The sequence below is a fragment of the Anabrus simplex genome, chromosome 1, assembly GCF_040414725.1.
Source record: "Anabrus simplex isolate iqAnaSimp1 chromosome 1, ASM4041472v1, whole genome shotgun sequence".
NCBI lineage: Eukaryota > Metazoa > Arthropoda > Insecta > Orthoptera > Tettigoniidae > Anabrus > Anabrus simplex.
This window is the reverse complement of record NC_090265.1, coordinates 781,038,031-781,060,573: the sequence shown is the minus strand read 5'-3', so window position 1 is coordinate 781,060,573 and position 22,543 is coordinate 781,038,031. Positions and strand designations below refer to the sequence as shown.

General features: G+C 40.4%; 1 protein-coding gene across 1 annotated transcript in view; it reads right to left on the bottom strand.

Moving 5' to 3' along the window:
• LOC136857514 (aminopeptidase N) overlaps positions 1-22,079 on the bottom strand; it is a 178,315-nt gene extending 156,236 nt beyond the window's left edge. Inside the window, exon 1 of the mRNA XM_067136225.2 lies at positions 22,040-22,079. The gene's annotated coding sequence lies outside the window, so the exon portion shown is untranslated. The remainder of the gene's footprint in view (positions 1-22,039) is intronic.
• Between the last annotated feature and the right edge of the window lie 464 nt (positions 22,080-22,543).

The following is a 22,543-nucleotide window of genomic DNA, read 5'->3' as shown; positions in this document are numbered from 1 at the left end:
AGTGGTTTTTCCCTTCCAATAGTCTTCTTCTTTTTTTCTACTGCTTTTCCCACATCTGTGGGGTCGCGGTTGCGGACTGTGTCGCACATGCTTATTTGGCTCTGTTTTACGGCTGGATGCTCTTCCTGACGCCAACCCTATGTAAAGGGATGTAATCTCTATTGCGTCTTTCTGTGGTAGTTGGTAGTGTAATGTGTTCTCTGAATATGAAGAGGAAAGTGCTGGGACAAATAAAACACCCAGTCCCCAGGTTAGAAGAATTAATCAGACGCGAATTAAGTCCCCAACCCGGCCGGAAATCGAACCCGGGACCCTCTGAACCGAAGGCGTCAACGCTGACCATTGATCCAAGGAGTCGGACCCCTTGCATAGTAAAACAGTATAACGTACAAGGTGCTTAAAAAAACTTTCAACGTTGACACACACTGAACTAGCCAGAGTGAGTATTTCGTGACCACCATTTAATTAAGGACAATTTATGGTATCATGCACGGGAACAGTAGAATAATTCGGCGGCTCCAAATATTAACATCTTATGTCCAGAAACAGCCAAAATGACTTACGATCATCGGCAAAATCGTTACTTCAATATTTTTCTCCTGTATAAAAATTATAATCCACCACTGTGGCTAGTGTGATTAACCGCCAACCCCGAAAGCCCGGGCTCGATTCCCGGCTCTGTCACGAAATTTGAAAAGTGGTACGAAGGCTGGAACGGGGTTCACTCAGCTTCGGGAGGTCAACTGAGTAGTGGGGGGTTCGATTCCCACCTCAGTCATCCTAGAAGTAGTTTTACGTGGTTTCCCACTTCTACCCCAGGCAAATGCCGGGATGGTATCTAACTAAAGGCCACGACCGCTTCCTTTCTTCTTCCTTGGCTATCCCTTCCAATCCTCCAATCCATCACAAGGCCCCTGTTGAGCATAGCAGATGAGGCCGCGTGGGTCAGGTACTGGTCCTTCTTCCCAGTTGTATCCCGTGACCCAAAATCTCACGCTCCAGGACACTGGCCTTGAGGCAGTAGAGGTGAGATCCCTCCCTGAGTCCGAGGAAAAAACGAACCCTTGAGGGTAAGCAGATTAAGAAAGAAAGAGAAAGGAATAAAGAAAGAAGGATAAAAATGATCTCCTTAGTGCCCCAATCTTAGGATCAATATACATCTTAAGACTATCGTAAGTCTTTTTCATGAAAATAATTGCAACTCGTGTTACGAAGTTTCTCCTGGGACATTGATAGCACAATTAAAACCATAACTGTAGTTACACACACACACACAGCTAAACACTGTCGTAAGTCGAAACGTGCTATGTACATCGATGTTTAACGTTCTCTCTGTAGTAAGGGGCCGTCACTAGCCATGTGCCCATTGTAGACGCGGTCATTGGTGGCCTCGTTGATAACGGGTTTCGTGATCGCTATTTATGTCTTTCTGGTATCTGTTAATTATGTACCCCAGTCGAACGTTATGCTATGATTGACAACCCTACGAATAGTGTTAGACAGACAGACAGACAGACAGACAGACAGACAGACAGACAGACAGACAGACAGACAGACAGACAGACAGACAGACAGACAGACAGACAGACAGACAGACAGACAGACAGACAGATAATTATGGTTTACTTTAACTGGCAAAGTTAAGGACACGTGTCACTGTCTTACACTTAACCAGTGAAACAGATAAATAATATAAAATAAAAATATTAAAATACTGAATAATAAGAAAAGGATACTGAGACAAATTACTATGCTATCCTTCTTCTTCTTATTCTTAATCTGCTTACCCTCCAGGGTCGGCTTCTCCTTCGGACTCAGCGAGAGATCCCACCTCTACCGCATCAAAGGCAGTGTCCTGGAGCTTCAGACTCTGGGTCGGGGGATACAACTGTGGAAGATGGCTAGTACCTCGCCCAGGCGGCCTAACCTGCTATGGTGAACAGGGGCCTTGTGGAGGGATGGGAAGATTATAAGGGATAGGCAAGGAAGAGGGATGGAAGCGGTTGTGGTCTTAAGTTAGGTACTATCCCGGCATTTGCATGGAGGAGAAGGGGGAAACCACGGAAAACCACTTCCAGGATGGTTGAGGTTTGAATCGAGCCCACCTCTACTCAGCTGACCTCCCGAGGCTGAGTGGACCCCGTTCCAGCCATCATACCACTTTTCAAATTTTGTGGCAGAGCCAGGAATCGCACCCGGGCCTTCGGGGGTGGCACACTAACCACTACACCACAGAGGTGACTAATGCTATCCTACTGTACACAAAATAGCCTATCTATTATAATACACAATATAATTCACATTTTGCTTCCTAAGTACAATAATACGATACCTACGAAGAAATTAATATACAACGAATTACAACAACAACAACAACAACAATATAAATAATAATACTAATAATAATAATAAACCAGAAGCACTATACGCAGCAGAAACACTAAACATGCGTTTCAAAGGCCAGATGGAGAAACTCGAGCTATAAGAAAGGAAAATTTTAAGAAAGATTATAGGACCAACATTTCAGGACAATAAAATAACAAACATCAAGAATGAAACGCTCTACAAGAAAATTGAAAAACTCTCAGATACTATGCGAGAAATAAGGATAAAGTTTTACTGTCATGTTCTCAGAATGAACTCTAACAGATTAACCAAACATATTGTGCCCTTTAAGGCACCAACTGCGGTGATCTCTTCTTTCTTCTTTGCGCCGGCTGCTCCTGTAATAAATGACATATAAATCATACTCACCGCTGCATGTAGACTCTTCTTCTCAGTCGTGCCCGTTCGATATCCCCGGAGAGGCCACCCGCTGATAGAGGAGTGAGGGAGATGAAAAGAAGGGGTAAACTAACTAAAATGACGGTACCCAAGACTGAATTAAAATTTAAATAAAAGACTAATTTATTCAAATAAAATGCAAAATGCTAAAATGGACGTAGATTGAACTAGTGAAAAATGTAAACAAATGAAAATAAAAGTGACGAAATAAAATATTAAAAATTGAAGGTCTGCCTTACAAAACAAACATAAAACTGCCTAAATAAACTGACTGAAGGTCAAGCACCTAAATTAAAATATGCCAGACTATCTTGACATTGTCTACAAGTTGAATAAAAATGACTCTGTATAAAAACTCTGGTCAGAAAAACCACCTACTTGAAATATAGAAATAAATAATAGAGAAACAATCTCTCAAATATAAATTAATGAAATTAAAATAGTTGACTCACAATAAAGTAAATTAAATTCTGTTACGTCGATCAATCCACTGACTTATCAGAGTTATTAAATGTTTAACACATGTTGCTCATTTGGGAAAAATACCCAATTTTAAATAATCTTGGACTGCACTAAGCAAGTGTATCACTTAAGGAAATAATTCTTAGAAAAAGAACAAAACAACCATGAACATCACTTTCATTTCCTACATAACCGTTGTCTTATACAACCTCTCATGATTAAACAAATCGATTATCGTAACATCACTCTGAGTGTATCCAACCACTCATCTACATGTCAGACTTCACTTGCTTGCCTGTGATAGACTGGACTCTTAAAATAAAACAAAATTTAGGCCAAGTGCCTGATGTTAACATTATCGAATGACAGCGATCTTTGTACATTAAAATTTCTATTGACTTTGCCGCTAACTGCTTTTCATTATAAATTCATATTTGTGGTATCACCACTAGATGGAGGCAGGTACCATCTTCTTTACCACTTATTGCGGCAGTTTTATACAATTGGTTTATTTAAAGATCGCTTCATTCCAAATAAAAAATGTAGTGGATTTTAAAAGAAAGTTTGGTAATTACTTGGATGCCTGGTATGAGCATACCACTACTATTTCGACTGTGACATAATCGATGACCCACTAAACCTAACATCTAACCTCTTATTTACATCATTACATTAATTTAACGGAGAAACCACTGCTCCGATCAAAACATACAGGAATCAAAACAAAACTAGCCTAGCTACACTTATCTATTTACAACAAATCAAATATAAATAATTCACATGCGCTTGCGTCCTACAAATAACGGTCAAAGGTGCACTCAGAAAGAAAACAATAACAAACTGGATCCCACCATCGCGGCCTACTGGAAATTAACAAGGATAGAAAAATGCGCAAACAAACTCGGAGTTACCAGAAAACATACCCCGCTGCGAGTAGCAAAATATTGCGAATTTGACGGCAATCTCAAATTTCAGACGACAAATGTCTGGACATAATATATCTAACCTTGATGGAAAAATTTACTGTTCTTTCACGTTATCCGTGACTCTACATAAATATTCAAAACACATTGACTCGTCGCTCTGTCCACATTGTACACTGGCTAGCATTATTTGTCGAGCATCTATTCTCCCTGGAACTATTTAACAAATACAGGCTCCTGCCTGTAGTATCATACCCATGTCGTAACAGATTTAACGCACGTGGTTAAATTCTTCATTTCACACTTCTATTTCCTCATTAATTCGCGACGTCATTATAATTCATTATTCCCACAATACAGCCTCGCTCGTACCCGGCGGGCAAAAATATCTGTCGTGCACATTACGACTTCTCATGTAAATTCAAGACATGGTTCAAATATCATATTTCCATCATCAACGTAGATCATCAGGGATATTAATCATCTAGCTCGATCTCTCGATCATTCACTGTTAACACATCACAAAACTCACAGAGCTGACTCATCAATGGCGCTCATTGTTACTATAAAAGGAAGTGACGAGATTGCCTCTCAAAACACAAATGTTGAAACGTGCGCAACCGCAACTACAGGAATAAAATATACTCGCGTCTAACCGAAATCGTCGCAAAAATCCGCGGGATAAATACCAACAAAACCGGTCATCTGAAAGATGATTCCGCAACATAAAACAAACTGAAATGCGCAAAAATAGTGAAAATAAACCTTGAAAACATCGCGGTAGTGTCCATAACATCAAAACTCCAACAAAAGAAAATATAACTCAAAAACCAACGATCTAAAATCATGATGAAATAATAATAAACTGACATTACAACCGTAGATCAAAACAATAGCTGCCTAACTGTCAAAATGACATACTACAGAAATCAACCATGAATACACGCAAACAAACATCTACTTAAACAAAGTGCACAAAATAAGCCTATCTGAAAATGCAACATAAACATTATTATTATTATTATTATTATTATTATTATTACTGTTATTATTATTATTATTGTTATATATTATATTTACTGTGAATTATTTACAACCTTACCTAGTACTCTAAACTACACTGATCATCGATTTTGCCACGGCCCTACATATTATTTACATGATTTTATGATGCTCATACCTGTATGGTGGAAGCAGGTCAGTTCACCCACCGGTCCCGGTCATGGTGGAAATTAGAATTCCATCTTCAAGGTGATGTGGTATTCCAGATTTTTATTACACACGCAAATTTGACACATTCTTGCCATGCCGTGCCACACGATTATATTAGCATAAAAACACTCGCATTTCTCTCACTCCAGTGAAAGTTTAGAAGATGCCACTGCAGCCTCCTGCCTGTTGTGTAGATGAAGGTCGCCTCGCTCTTTACCTGCAAACACCTGCTGGCCTTCCGACGATCCCTCAGCTCTGTTTACATTACAGCTTACAGTACGTTAACCCTACTGGGGCATAACTGTTCCCTCAAGGTCTGCTGTTGCGGCCTCCATTGAATAAAGTCAATCACCTTCCCGTTTGTCTTACTAGTTTCCGCCCATAAACATCTCGCTTGCCAAACAGTTTGTAGAATGGTAGAATCAAGCTAAATACCGTTTATGTTGTGGAGGAAATTTATATACTGATCTCACATGTAACACTCCCCACTGGTTAGAAATGTTTTTATGTAAATCTGCTGGAACATGAATTTGTTTCCCTCGACTAGTAATGTGAGTTCATTCAAGTTGAAAGTGTAATTCTTGCCTACACTCCCTGCATTTACAGCAAAAGTCTGTGAAAGTGTTCATTTTCTGAAATGCATATTCTCCCAAGTAAATAATACAAGGCTTCCTAAAATGCCTACAAGTGTCTAATCGCTTTGGTACCAGCCAAAATAAAGCTGACTAAATGCATTTTGCTGACACACTCTGTCACTCTGTCAAAACGTAAATTCACTAAGAATACTGAAATAACACTAAAGTACTCAAGACAATAACTGAGAGCATTCAAAACAACTGTGAACTGAGAACTTCGAAGACACTGAGAGTTGATTCACACTGAGAATTCTAGAACTGAGAATAACTGAGTAAGACTCAAAACACTGAGAACGACTGAGAATAACTGAGAGTAACTGAGAATTCGACCCTCTGGTCGCTGGGTTTTATAAAAATTTCTCCCACCACCAGGAAAATAGTTCCGTGGAAGGGATGTGGCGTAATGATCTAGTCCTTGGGAGCGCTTTCTCGTACATCCGTAGGTTATGGTTTTCAAAATTTATACTCAAAACTTCCTAAATTCTGTCCGACTCACATGTGATATTGCGCCGCGGGAAATGATCATAGAATAATCCACACGATGATGCGCGTCACTGGCGTTATTTTCTTCCGGTGGATGGCCTCGTTCAGCCATGATGGCTCCTTATTCTGGGTTCTATTACTCCTCCGTTCGAAGTTGAATTTTATTAATTAGGCACTGATTAATCACAGATTGGCACTGATAATTCGCCAAATATTATAAAGAAGTTAGGACACTGTTTTTCACTACCACATCGGGCTTCAGATCGCGAGATACTGATTATAGATCTCCCGGTATGACAGCTCATTCAAATTTAGAATATTCTGATTGGTTGAGACTTTCGCGCTCTTTCAAAACGTGGTGCATCCGCTTCCTCCCACGAATTGGCGGTTACTGTCGTTGGTCCTCTATTGTCCTAGCTAAATAGGTCAGGCTTCACCGCGTGCTTTTCTCATGAGAACGAACAGCAAGTGCCCACTCCCCGGCGGTGTCATAAAATTTATTGGATGGGTGGTTTACAATCTGGTCGTGTCTGGAGAAGAGTTTCGTGGATTCTCTCGCCGTCAGGCTGGCGCCAGAAAGTTCCTTTGTGACTGCTAGTTTCACAGCCTCACTGTGGTATCTCATATGTGTAATATTCAATTTTAATTATGAATTAAATTAGGCAAATTCGCTTATGGGTGCAATGCCCCCTTACGCCGTTAGAAATCTTACGCGATAGTGGAAGATTTCTCAATTCAACCAATGATATTCTAGACATACTTGCAGCCATAAGCGAATGTATACTTCTGACTATGAAGTATACCTCTGCTCATGTCTGATTTGTTCTCTGATTTCTCTCTCTAAAAGTTTGTTCTCTTTCTCGAGGTCATCTGCAATCTGTTTCATGACTGCTAGTATCTCGGCTGAGTTCTGTTTGCATTCCGGACAATTCTCTTCTGTCTGTTGACCTGTCTCAATCTCGAAATGACTGTCGTCTCCTGGGTGCGTTGATAGGGTTTCCTGGTCATCTTCTTCTTCTGCTTCGGTACACGGGTCATCATCATCATCTTCTTCTTCTGCTTCGGTACACGGGTCATCATCATCATCTTCTTCTTCTGCTTCGGTACACGGGTCATCATCATCATCTTCTTCTTCTGCTCCGGTACACGCGTCTTCTCCTGCGTTTGAGCTCCTTGGCTTTACCACGAGATTTACTTGAGCTGCGCCTGGTGCTATTTTATATGTTCGAAGATTTGCTGCATTCATAATCATTTCGTTTTCCCCATCTAAACTTCTAATTTTATACGCATTGTTTTGCATATTCTGGACAATGCGGTAAGGACCGATGTACAATGGTGCGAATTTTGCGTAATACTTCCTTTCAGGATCGGAGATGGCTGGTCTACGGATCAATACCATTTCACCTTCCCGTAATGGCTTGTGGAATTTTTTTCTACGAACTCTCCTCAGCCTGCGGTCAGCTTGCTCTCTTAAGTGCTCCCGTACCTGTTGTATACATAGTTCCGGAGATAATTGGGGTTCAGGCGGACAATTGACGACTGGACTCCACGTCCTGGCCGGTTGTAAGCCATTATGCACTGTGGCTGGGATTTTCGCTGTTGCTTCATGGACAGTATTATTTATGCAGTCAGTGATCAATGGGAGAATATCGACCCATCGCCAATGTTGTTCTGGGATATAAATTCTGCTGAATTTTGCGATGACTTTCATTACTCTTTCTGCCGGGTTCGACTCTGGGTGACGTGTTGAACTCAGAACATGCTGTATTCCTAATTGCCTTAAACCAGTTTTGAACTCAGCGGAGGTGAACTGCGTTCCGTGATCTGTCAATAATTTCTCCGGTTTTCCCATGGCCGGAATTATTTCCCTGTTAATGCATCTTAAAACTGACCTAGTATTGGCCTTTTGCATTGGAGAAAGGTTTGTAAATTTGGAAAATACATCCATGGTGACTAATATGAACTGATTGCCTCTCCTCGATTTCGGGATTTTTCCATAAATGTCCATCGCGAATAACTCACGGGGCTTTGACGGTAGAATGGGAATTGGTTTCTGTTTTAAAAGGTAGGAGTTCGCCTTGACACGCTGGCAAGTGTCGCATGTAACTATTGCATCCCTGACAGTTTTCCTTAGGTCTTTCCAGGTGAAAGTTTCCTGAATTGTGGCGACGGTCTTATCAATACCTCCATGCCCAATAACACGGTGTACATGCCATATTAGCTCTTCTTGTAATTCTTTCGGGACGACAATCTTCAATTTAGTATGATCCTTATCTGCATATTTTAACAATTGATTATTTAACAATCTGTATTCTTGTGCGGCCTTGTGAATTTCGTCATAACGAGGGTCTCCTTGTTGAATTGCTCCTTGGAAATACTGGATAATCGGCTGTAAGATAGGATCAGCCTGTTGAAAAGTTGGTAACTGGCTCAGTCGGAGTAGTACATTTCGGTCTTCCTGGGTTAAGTCCACATAATTTACCTGCTCTTCACGTTTATTTGGGTTCCTGCTCAAGGCGTCTGCTAGAATGTTTGCCTTGCCGGTACAGTGTTCAATGGTGAAATTAAATTGCTGCACGAACAGTGACCATCTAGTAATTCTGTCAGATGAAACAGCTGATTTTAACATGAACGTTAAAGCTTTGTGGTCAGTTCTAATGACGATTGGAAATCCATAAATAACTTTCCGCCAGTGCTGTAGGGCTTGGACTATGGCTAGCATTTCCAGCTCTGTAGTTGTGTAGTTCCGTTCGTGCGACCTCAATTTTCTACTGTAAAAGCCTAAATAGTCCTTGGTTATACACTCATTGTCCTGTTCCTGGAATAAGACTGCACCTATGCCCACTTTAGATGCGTCTGTCTGAAGGATAAATGGTCTGTTAAAATCAGGATACGCTAATCGTATGCTCCTGGCTAACAGTTCTTTAGTACTTGAGAACGCTGTCTCTGCTTCCTGTGTCCATTTCCATCTGTTATTCTTACATAGCAGGTCTTGTAGTGGTGCTACGACTTCGGTGAAATTTTTACAGTGTTCTCGAAAGAATTGACACATACCAAGGAATTGTCGGATATGTTTCACCTTGGTAGGCCTAGGGAAGTTACTTATCGCTTCTAACTTTACCGGATTTGGTCGGATTCCCTTGCCGTCTATCACGTGTCCTAGGAATAGGATTTCCGTCTGACAGAAGTGTGATTTCTTGATATTCACCTTGAATCCAGTTTCTATAAGGTTTTTAAACAGTTTACTTAAATTTTGGAGGTTTTCTTCAAAGGTTTTAGTTCCAATTATCATGTCATCGATGTACAAAGTAGTAACTGCTTTGACTTCGTCTGTTAGGTTCCTGTCAAGTGCCCGTATGAGAGCGCTGGAAGAGTTGCGTGTCCCGAACGGAAGTCTTTCAAAGACATAGGTCTGTTGATCAAACATAAACCCTGTTAGTAACTTCGACTTATCATGCAGAAGGATATGGTGAAAAGAACTGGTCAGGTCTACACCTGTGAAAACTTCCATGTCTCTAAATCGACGAATTGCGTCCTTAATAGGCATGGCTTGATCATTCTCCGGGATTAATTTGGAGTTTAATTGACGAGCATCGAGGCACAGCATCAGGGAATTGTCGGCTTTCTTTACTATGACAAGGCTGTTCACGTACGGAGTAGGTCGCTTCGAGATGATCCCGTTTTCTTCCATTTGTTTGATAATTTGTTTGACCTCCTCGTGGTATTTCTCCGGCACTGGATACGGCTTACGTTTGTATGGCTCCCAGTCCAAAACATTGAAAGCATATGTAAAATTAGGGATGAGGCCTACTTTGGAATCGAATACGGCCTGATGTTCAATTAAGAAGGCTCTTAATTGATCTTTCTGTTCTTTCGTTCCTTTAAACTCTGCAACCTTGTCATTGATTAAATTTTCAATATCTTCTGCAGTATCAACCATAAAAATGTCGGTAAAAATCCCCTCATGGTCCAAAATATTTAACTGTTCATCCCCATGCTCGGCTCCTAAGATATCGTGGAAGTCTCCGTCAGTACTGTCATCTGCTTCGTCCTCGTCAGTTTCCGGATTTATTGCCACCTTGTCGTGACCTCCATTCCTTCGGAATCTCACCACGCCCCCTGCAAGGTCAATGACGGCATGTGTATCCCTTAGAAAATCAGCTCCAAGAATTACGTTGTAATTAACTCTGGCCATTATGATAAATGTATGACTGTAGGTTGAGCTCCCTATTGTCATCTCCAGGTATGTCTGGGACTTACAGGTAGTCACCCTGTCTGGCACGATCCCTTTTATTTTTACTGTTGAGACCGGGATCTCAGGTAGGCTCATTCTCTCTTTCAAATCATTAAACAGATTCCTCGAAATAATGCTGATACTCGCACCAGTATCTAAAAGTCCTAAAATGCTTGTTTCATTAATTTTGACTTTAATCACAGGTAGAGGTAAAATTTGTGGGCTCTCCTGCTTGAATTCATCACTTAATAAGTCCTCAGGCTGCGCTATCCATGAATCTACCTTCGCTACTTCCCACTCTTCATTCTCAATGGTAAAATTTGTGGCTGAGTCAGTGTCTAATGGAGCTACTAATTCGAAATTGAAGTTTTTTTTTCCTAGCACCGGTCCCCTCGTACGTCGGTGCATTCGGATTGAGCGGTCTGCGGTCCTCGCTTCCTCTCCTTCTTGTTTGCTGGAACTCAAGGCTTTCGGCCCCCGTGATATCCGGGTTCATGTCTTGGGATTCGATCGCCTGCTTCCATGGATCGCGCTGCTGTTTGTTTCTCAGGTCATTGATGTATCGGCGCCCCTCTTGATACCTAAGGTCCGAGTTCCTATCTCGCTGGTAATTCCTTCTCTCATTCCATCTCCTTTCAGGATCGCGATAGTAAGGCCTATCTCTTCCTGCATTTTCCCATCGCCTTCTGTCACGTGAGAGGTACCTCCGTTGGTATGGCTGCCTGTCTTGGTAGCGCGGTCGCCTGTCTGGGTAGTTATGTTTTCTAAACCACGGACGTTGGATTTCTTCCTCCTGGCGTCTCGTGTTCGTATCTCGCCGCGGTACAGTACCTGAATTCGGGCCGTTTACCTGCACACTGCCTCGTGCATTTTCGCTGGCGGCATTAGCTAGGTAAGCCCTATGTTCCTGCGTTTGCCTGGTCACTCTCTGCGGTACGTTATTAGTGGATGTAGCGTCTAGCTCCCTTAATATAGCCTCAACTTGGGCTGGATCTTCGACCCTCGCTGTAATGAGCATTCTCTGCACGTCCGACGGAAATTGTTTGATTATCGTCTGAACGATCTCTGCGTCTGACACTGGAGAATCTAATTGCCTAAGTTTGACGAGCTGTGTTAGGAAGAAGTCTAAGTATCGTGTGGGCTGCGTCGACATGTACTTGCGAGTGTACAAGTCCATTCTGAGTGCTTGTTGTGTGGATAAGGACCAGTACCTTTCGAGGAAAGCCTTCTCGAAATCTGCGAACGTCTTAAAAGTATCTACGAAACCGTAGTACCAGGTCTTTGCCTGTCCTTCGAGATATTTTTCTACTATGCGTAGTTTCTTTTCTTCAGGGGCTTTAATGTCTTGGAAATATTGTTTCAATTCCCTAAGATAGACTTTTGGTGTTATTTGTGACGTTCCACTGAATTTCTTCGGTTGGTCGTCACTCGTACGCACGATGTTTATGATTTGCGTGGAAGCTTCAGTTCTTTGCGTACTTTCGGGCATTGTCCTCTCCATGTTAAATATTTGGGTTATTGGCTCGCTCTGTGTCGGCTCGTGCTGCGGCTGTATCCTAATTTCTCTGGCTATCTGGGACTCGGCTTGTTTGTCGACTAACATCTTGACCAAGGTCGACAAGTTTTCGCCCTGGGTCTTAATTGCCTGGATTTTTCCCTCTATGACCTCGCTAACTTCCTGTCTTACTGACTGCTCGCTGAGTGTAATCGCACCCTCAGTTTCTGCTATCTTTTCTGTCAGTTCGGTTAACCTCTTTGTAATATCCTGGGTCTCCGACTTTAAGGTCATGATTTCGTGGCTCGTTTTCTCCTGGGTCTCTCCAATCTGTACGCATGCTTTATTCATCTCTTTTCTAGTCTCATCCTCAATTTTATCTATACGCTCTTCCAAGAGTATGATACCTCGAGCTAAATCCGTGCCTTGATCTTGCACCATTTCCCTGGTTTCCCTCATACTTTCCTCAACAGTCGCGCTGTGGCTGTCTAACTGCTCTTGTATCTGTGCTTGTGCATCGGCTAACTTCCTTATTTCTTCCATCGTCTCCTGCCTGTTTGCATTACACGCCTGCATGAGTTTATCCTGGTTTTCCCGTAACTCTTTTTTCAATTCGACCTGGCTTTTCATGAATTTCTCCTCGAGCTTTATCTCATACTGTTTAAATTCTTCCAAGACCTGCCCGTGTACTGCCTCTACTTTATTCGCAAGTTCGGCTTGGCTACTCTCAATCTTATTTACAAGTTCTACCTGGCTGGATTTCAATTCGCCTTGTGTGGCCTTTAACTCATTGGCTAACTCTACCTGGCTGGATTTTAATTCGCCTTGTGTGTTTTTTAACTCATTAGCTAATTCGGCTTGGCTACTTTCTACCTTGTTTACAAGTTCGGCCTGACTGGATTTCAATTCATCAGCTAATTCGGCTTGGCTACTTTCTACCTTGTTTACAAGTTCAATAGCTAATTCTGCCTGGCTGCTTTCTATTTTATTCGATAGTTCGGCCTGACTTGATTTCAACTCACTGGTTGTTACACTTAAATCGTTAATGGTTTTAATCAACCTGTCCCACTGCTCCTGGCTAATCGACATTTTATATGCTGAGAGAATACGACTGAGACCATCAGGTTCCCCAACACTACCTCCAACACATGCAAGACACAGTAATCACCAACACAAAACAATTTTATCCTAAAATTTGGATAAAATTATACAAAACATATCATTTATAATTAATACCACTACTTGTCAAACAGTACTATCACAGCATTCATATTTATCAACACTCAGTAAATCTATGTTCATGGCTGTTAGTCTGGGTACAAAATAAATAAAATGTAAAGTGCAAAGTCCCGGGGATAAGCAAATCTAGCCCCTAAAGGTGGGCGCCACGCTTTTCACTCCTCACTCCGGCCCCTGTGCCCTTTAAGGCACCAACTGCGGTGATCTCTTCTTTCTTCTTTGCGCCGGCTGCTCCTGTAATAAATGACATATAAATCATACTCACCGCTGCATGTAGACTCTTCTTCTCAGTCGTGCCCGTTCGATATCCCCGGAGAGGCCACCCGCTGATAGAGGAGTGAGGGAGATGAAAAGAAGGGGTAAACTAACTAAAATGACGGTACCCAAGACTGAATTAAAATTTAAATAAAAGACTAATTTATTCAAATAAAATGCAAAATGCTAAAATGGACGTAGATTGAACTAGTGAAAAATGTAAACAAATGAAAATAAAAGTGACGAAATAAAATATTAAAAATTGAAGGTCTGCCTTACAAAACAAACATAAAACTGCCTAAATAAACTGACTGAAGGTCAAGCACCTAAATTAAAATATGCCAGACTATCTTGACATTGTCTACAAGTTGAATAAAAATGACTCTGTATAAAAACTCTGGTCAGAAAAACCACCTACTTGAAATATAGAAATAAATAATAGAGAAACAATCTCTCAAATATAAATTAATGAAATTAAAATAGTTGACTCACAATAAAGTAAATTAAATTCTGTTACGTCGATCAATCCACTGACTTATCAGAGTTATTAAATGTTTAACACATGTTGCTCATTTGGGAAAAATACCCAATTTTAAATAATCTTGGACTGCACTAAGCAAGTGTATCACTTAAGGAAATAATTCTTAGAAAAAGAACAAAACAACCATGAACATCACTTTCATTTCCTACATAACCGTTGTCTTATACAACCTCTCATGATTAAACAAATCGATTATCGTAACATCACTCTGAGTGTATCCAACCACTCATCTACATGTCAGACTTCACTTGCTTGCCTGTGATAGACTGGACTCTTAAAATAAAACAAAATTTAGGCCAAGTGCCTGATGTTAACATTATCGAATGACAGCGATCTTTGTACATTAAAATTTCTATTGACTTTGCCGCTAACTGCTTTTCATTATAAATTCATATTTGTGGTATCACCACTAGATGGAGGCAGGTACCATCTTCTTTACCACTTATTGCGGCAGTTTTATACAATTGGTTTATTTAAAGATCGCTTCATTCCAAATAAAAAATGTAGTGGATTTTAAAAGAAAGTTTGGTAATTACTTGGATGCCTGGTATGAGCATACCACTACTATTTCGACTGTGACATAATCGATGACCCACTAAACCTAACATCTAACCTCTTATTTACATCATTACATTAATTTAACGGAGAAACCACTGCTCCGATCAAAACATACAGGAATCAAAACAAAACTAGCCTAGCTACACTTATCTATTTACAACAAATCAAATATAAATAATTCACATGCGCTTGCGTCCTACAAATAACGGTCAAAGGTGCACTCAGAAAGAAAACAATAACAAACTGGATCCCACCATCGCGGCCTACTGGAAATTAACAAGGATAGAAAAATGCGCAAACAAACTCGGAGTTACCAGAAAACATACCCCGCTGCGAGTAGCAAAATATTGCGAATTTGACGGCAATCTCAAATTTCAGACGACAAATGTCTGGACATAATATATCTAACCTTGATGGAAAAATTTACTGTTCTTTCACGTTATCCGTGACTCTACATAAATATTCAAAACACATTGACTCGTCGCTCTGTCCACATTGTACACTGGCTAGCATTATTTGTCGAGCATCTATTCTCCCTGGAACTATTTAACAAATACAGGCTCCTGCCTGTAGTATCATACCCATGTCGTAACAGATTTAACGCACGTGGTTAAATTCTTCATTTCACACTTCTATTTCCTCATTAATTCGCGACGTCATTATAATTCATTATTCCCACAATACAGCCTCGCTCGTACCCGGCGGGCAAAAATATCTGTCGTGCACATTACGACTTCTCATGTAAATTCAAGACATGGTTCAAATATCATATTTCCATCATCAACGTAGATCATCAGGGATATTAATCATCTAGCTCGATCTCTCGATCATTCACTGTTAACACATCACAAAACTCACAGAGCTGACTCATCAATGGCGCTCATTGTTACTATAAAAGGAAGTGACGAGATTGCCTCTCAAAACACAAATGTTGAAACGTGCGCAACCGCAACTACAGGAATAAAATATACTCGCGTCTAACCGAAATCGTCGCAAAAATCCGCGGGATAAATACCAACAAAACCGGTCATCTGAAAGATGATTCCGCAACATAAAACAAACTGAAATGCGCAAAAATAGTGAAAATAAACCTTGAAAACATCGCGGTAGTGTCCATAACATCAAAACTCCAACAAAAGAAAATATAACTCAAAAACCAACGATCTAAAATCATGATGAAATAATAATAAACTGACATTACAACCGTAGATCAAAACAATAGCTGCCTAACTGTCAAAATGACATACTACAGAAATCAACCATGAATACACGCAAACAAACATCTACTTAAACAAAGTGCACAAAATAAGCCTATCTGAAAATGCAACATAAACATTATTATTATTATTATTATTACTGTTATTATTATTATTATTGTTATATATTATATTTACTGTGAATTATTTACAACCTTACCTAGTACTCTAAACTACACTGATCATCGATTTTGCCACGGCCCTACATATTATTTACATGATTTTATGATGCTCATACCTGTATGGTGGAAGCAGGTCAGTTCACCCACCGGTCCCGGTCATGGTGGAAATTAGAATTCCATCTTCAAGGTGATGTGGTATTCCAGATTTTTATTACACACGCAAATTTGACACATTCTTGCCATGCCGTGCCACACGATTATATTAGCATAAAAACACTCGCATTTCTCTCACTCCAGTGAAAGTTTAGAAGATGCCACTGCAGCCTCCTGCCTGTTGTGTAGATGAAGGTCGCCTCGCTCTTTACCTGCAAACACCTGCTGGCCTTCCGACGATCCCTCAGCTCTGTTTACATTACAGCTTACAGTACGTTAACCCTACTGGGGCATAACTGTTCCCTCAAGGTCTGCTGTTGCGGCCTCCATTGAATAAAGTCAATCACCTTCCCGTTTGTCTTACTAGTTTCCGCCCATAAACATCTCGCTTGCCAAACAGTTTGTAGAATGGTAGAATCAAGCTAAATACCGTTTATGTTGTGGAGGAAATTTATATACTGATCTCACATGTAACACTCCCCACTGGTTAGAAATGTTTTTATGTAAATCTGCTGGAACATGAATTTGTTTCCCTCGACTAGTAATGTGAGTTCATTCAAGTTGAAAGTGTAATTCTTGCCTACACTCCCTGCATTTACAGCAAAAGTCTGTGAAAGTGTTCATTTTCTGAAATGCATATTCTCCCAAGTAAATAATACAAGGCTTCCTAAAATGCCTACAAGTGTCTAATCGCTTTGGTACCAGCCAAAATAAAGCTGACTAAATGCATTTTGCTGACACACTCTGTCACTCTGTCAAAACGTAAATTCACTAAGAATACTGAAATAACACTAAAGTACTCAAGACAATAACTGAGAGCATTCAAAACAACTGTGAACTGAGAACTTCGAAGACACTGAGAGTTGATTCACACTGAGAATTCTAGAACTGAGAATAACTGAGTAAGACTCAAAACACTGAGAACGACTGAGAATAACTGAGAGTAACTGAGAATTCGACCCTCTGGTCGCTGGGTTTTATAAAAATTTCTCCCACCACCAGGAAAATAGTTCCGTGGAAGGGATGTGGCGTAATGATCTAGTCCTTGGGAGCGCTTTCTCGTACATCCGTAGGTTATGGTTTTCAAAATTTATACTCAAAACTTCCTAAATTCTGTCCGACTCACATGTGATATTGCGCCGCGGGAAATGATCATAGAATAATCCACACGATGATGCGCGTCACTGGCGTTATTTTCTTCCGGTGGATGGCCTCGTTCAGCCATGATGGCTCCTTATTCTGGGTTCTATTACTCCTCCGTTCGAAGTTGAATTTTATTAATTAGGCACTGATTAATCACAGATTGGCACTGATAATTCGCCAAATATTATAAAGAAGTTAGGACACTGTTTTTCACTACCACATCGGGCTTCAGATCGCGAGATACTGATTATAGATCTCCCGGTATGACAGCTCATTCAAATTTAGAATATTCTGATTGGTTGAGACTTTCGCGCTCTTTCAAAACGTGGTGCATCCGCTTCCTCCCACGAATTGGCGGTTACTGTCGTTGGTCCTCTATTGTCCTAGCTAAATAGGTCAGGCTTCACCGCGTGCTTTTCTCATGAGAACGAACAGCAAGTGCCCACTCCCCGGCGGTGTCATAAAATTTATTGGATGGGTGGTTTACAATCTGGTCGTGTCTGGAGAAGAGTTTCGTGGATTCTCTCGCCGTCAGGCTGGCGCCAGAAAGTTCCTTTGTGACTGCTAGTTTCACAGCCTCACTGTGGTATCTCATATGTGTAATATTCAATTTTAATTATGAATTAAATTAGGCAAATTCGCTTATGGGTGCAATATCTTTGGCTTCTTCCGTAACCCCAAAATAAAACCCAACTGGTTTAAGAAACTGAAAAAGACCTGGTAGAATTAAAAATTACGGAAAATTCACTATTCGATTGAACAGCTAAAGTAATAATAATAGACGAAAATTTAAGTATCGAAGCCAAAGCTCTTATCTCAGAAGATGAGAGGAAACGAAGATCAGAAACAATGATGAGATACTGGGCACTAAGAAAAGAACAACACACAAAGAAGTGATTGATCCAACGTACCCCAAAGAGGGTGAAACGAAATAGGAAATAATAATAATAATAATAATAATAATAATAATAATAATAATAATAATAATAATAATAATAATAATAATAATAATAATAATAATAATAATAATAATTGTACCGGGCGGTACACCTCCACGCCGCTAATTCAAACTTTGCGCCAGTTGAAACTCCCCTACTGGAGGAAGTCTGAACCTTATCTAATCTGTTAATTTTCAAGTTTCTCAGAAGATGTCACTACTTGGAAATTTTGAAGTTTCTGAACTGGGTCGTTTTCGATGTATTTTTGTTTTGCCTGTAGTAAGAAGTGTGAACATTCTCTTCCAGAGGACACTACTGAAGAACTACAATGGTGCACCCTAGTGCGAAGTGAAAGAACTGTTTTTTGGAGAAATTTTTATTTCAAAAGTTTGTTCCTTGTTAAATTTCTTTCTGTTATTGTTTAAGTTGGCTGTATAACCCTTTCTTTCCCCTTGTTTTGAATTTAGCCAATCCCGAATTTCTTTAATTAATTTATGACCAATCCGGTGTATCTTCTCCAAAGGGGATATCTTGCTTAAAAAAAAACCAAACCCCATGGCACTACAGCCCTTGAAGGGCCTTGGCCTACCAAGCGACCGCTGCTCAGCCCGAAGGCCTGCAGATTACGAGGTGCCGTGTGGTCAGCACGACGAATCCTCTCGGCCGTTTTTCTTGGCTTTCTAGACCGGGGCCGCTATCTCACCGTCAGATAGCTCCTCAATTCTAATCACGTAGGCTGAGTGGACCTCTAACCAGCCCGCAGGTGCAGGTAAAAATCCCTGACCTGGCCGGGAATCGAACCCGGGGCCTCCGGGTAAGAGGCAGGCACGCTGCCCCTACACCACGGGGCCGGCGATATGTTGCTTAACCCTAGCCAATAAAGTTTTGTGGGAGGGTGTTCTCATTCCTGAAACGCCTCGAACTTTCCGCGAGAGTATATAAACTGCTGATTTTCGGGTCTCCGCGTCACTTCAGTAACATCTTTCAGTGTGTAAAGTACGTAGCAGGGGGCGGGAAGCACCTCTTTCTTCGGGCAGCAGTTCATCCACAAGGTAATGGCCTTTTAATAACTTCTTTTCTTGCTAGCTCAGCAGTTTAACTCTCGGGGCAGGTCGGAGGCCTTTTCCATGTAACTTTCCTTTAATAATGTAAAGACACTCGGTGTCAATTCTTTCTGTTTTAACTACATATTGGGATAGAGAGTGCTTAACCCTCTCGAGCTCCCACTCATATTGTATTGAGGTGAACTTATTTTCTCAACCGGTTCTTCCTTAACGTAATGTAAATTGTTTCCTTCTAAAAGTCACCTCTTTAGTATGGGATTAGCCCTTGCATTAACGGCCTAGTGCCAAGTAGGTTTTAAACAAATGTATTGGGAGTGCAGGTCGCCTCCTCTCAAATTGGTATTTTAGAGGCCAGGTAATTAACCTTTTCTCACTTAATAGGCCTCAGTAGGTTGGGTATTTTACCCCTGTGTTTATGTCCTTAGAGGACAGCTTGAAGGTGGAATTTGGTGTGGCCTTTGATAGGCTTGAACGTTGAGAGCGGTTTGCTCTTTTTGAAATTTAGTTCTGCGTGCCTCGAGGAGGCATTACTGTGTAATTGGGAGCAAGTGCTCCTGGGCATGATTGGGGTCTTCTGCCCCTTTGTTGAATTCTGTATATCGTAAAGTTGGGCTAATTGCTCAAGAATTGTGTGTTTGGCTCTCGGAGCCCAAATCCTGTAACTCTGTAATTGTACATTTTCGAATAGTGGCTTTGCTACTCTGTACCTGCCATTCTTGTTATTTCTTGATTTTGCAAAGAAAATATAACCTTGTTAAATTTTAAATTAACTTTAATTTCGTAGCCTGAGACCTGTTCACCCCCGCACCTTCTTTCACCTCTGCTGTTCCACAGATAACCTCGAAACAATAATAATAATAATAATAATAATAATAATAATAATAATAATAATAATAATAATAATAATAATAATAAAATAAAGACCAGAAGAAGAAGGAGAAGCTTCCGGGATTTGATGTCCGTCTGACCTCCTGCGGAAGGGAGTTCCATTCACGGCTGGGCACAACAGTGAAGGAATTGTTGTAGGTTGATGATTTATGCTTAGGAATAGCGAGCAATGTCGAGTTCAGCGCTGTGGTGTTTTTATCATGGTATTCAGAAAGGCCGTAAGCAATTCTTTCTTCTTTAGTTATCAGTGATAAAAAATAAAATGAAGGGGACTCGAGCGTGTTCTTGTGAGAAAGTGGACGTCGAATCTGCCGGTATTTTTTTCATGTGAGAAAGAGGAAAACGATATAGCACTACTTATGATCTAAATACTTTGCACATATTTCCAGACAAAATCATCGTAAGTCCGCTAAGTCCATTTTGGAAATGATCAGAGCCAATGCTTGCGGACTATTTAAATCCCTTCATTTGTAAATGTTCATCAGTGAAGTTTCAATGAAATTGTAATTTAACTGGATTTACAGAGTTTATTTAAGTTTATTTTGCTTCTGTACATTTGACAATTTGAAGTTACGATATCAATACTCAGAGCCGTCGAATTGTAAACTAAAATGTCTTCCGTATTTTTTAACACTCACTTCAGGTTAACACTCACATAACTCAGTAGATAGGCAGAAACCCGGACTTATTATTTGGTCACATGAATGATCAAACGAGAGGGACGGGGGGGAGAGGCAACTTTGTGACCCCCATCAAAGTATTTCTGATTTTTAAGAACTCCCTCGATTGAAATATTGAATTAAAAATCGCATTCGTACATTTTCTCCCTACTCGAAAAAGGAGTAGTATCACGGATATGATTTTGGGTTTGGAAGCAGCGGGAGCGGCTGGTTACTCCCCTCTTAGGAGCCTTTTACGAGATAAAGATTTCCGATAAATCGAAAGAACAATAAGTGTACCCACAAAAGAATAGTGAGGATCATAAATTGTGAGACAGCCTAGAGCTCGTAAATATAACATTATTATTATTATTATTATTATTATTATTATTATTATTATTATTATTATTATTATTATTATTATTATTATTATTATTATTATTATTATTATTATTATTATGATAGAAGGAGAAGAAGTGATTATACGGTAACCGCCTTTTGGTTTTGCTAGGGTTAATATAGCTGGTAAACCTGAGGTAAAATTTGTGTAATTCATTATTGAAGAGAAAAGCACTCAATGTGCAAGAATATAAACTTATTCGCTACAAAGTTTTGTCAGAGAACAAGGCTTCTTCGGGTACTTCAGGACGTGGTAACGACCACAAAACTTTTCCCATCATCTGCACACAAAATCATGGTTCGTTTCATGAAAACTAAGTACAATCCATGTCTTATGATGGAAAACATGGACCACTGTACGATTTACTATATGTCTGAGGTGGAAACAACTTTGGCACCAATTGTCTGTTGTTATTTTCGGTTGTGTAATTTGCTACACTGAGAAGTAGGTCCTGTGGGAGCACAGATCTGTAGCGTTCCAAAGCTAGGTTTGGTTTGGATGAAGTAATGGCAGATTCACTTCCGATGGATGGTGTTTACTCAGACCGTGAAAGATAAAATGACAGACACTCAAAGAGAAGATAACATAGACTTACCTTCCAGTTGGAGGAACGCACTCGGGAAGTATGAACTGAAGCAAGATAAAACGCAGTTATATAAAACATGTGAAGCTTACCCTTATCTCGCCAATAATCCGTATACCATTCATCCTACGTGCACTTTACTACGGCAGGGATTAACTGTAATACATATTTAATATCAAGTAAATTCTCACCTGACACGACACAAAGAAAATGTTTGCCATGTCATTCAACGCAGATAACACGTGATTGGAAGACACCTCCGTCATCCACGAATTATCCTTTGGGGAGGGCCCGTGAAATACATCTACAGCTTTTCCTGCCTGTCATGGGACCTTGGGGACCAGGTAGACGATCACCGGCCCCATAGCTGAGCTTGACATTGTTTCTAATTCCTTCCTGCCAGGCTCCTTAGGTTCAAATTTCCTACCCGATATCCCTTGATCAAATGTAAAGTGGAATGCAAACCAAATATTGCAGTTTCTCGCCATTATTTTATGAACAATACGAAACTTTATG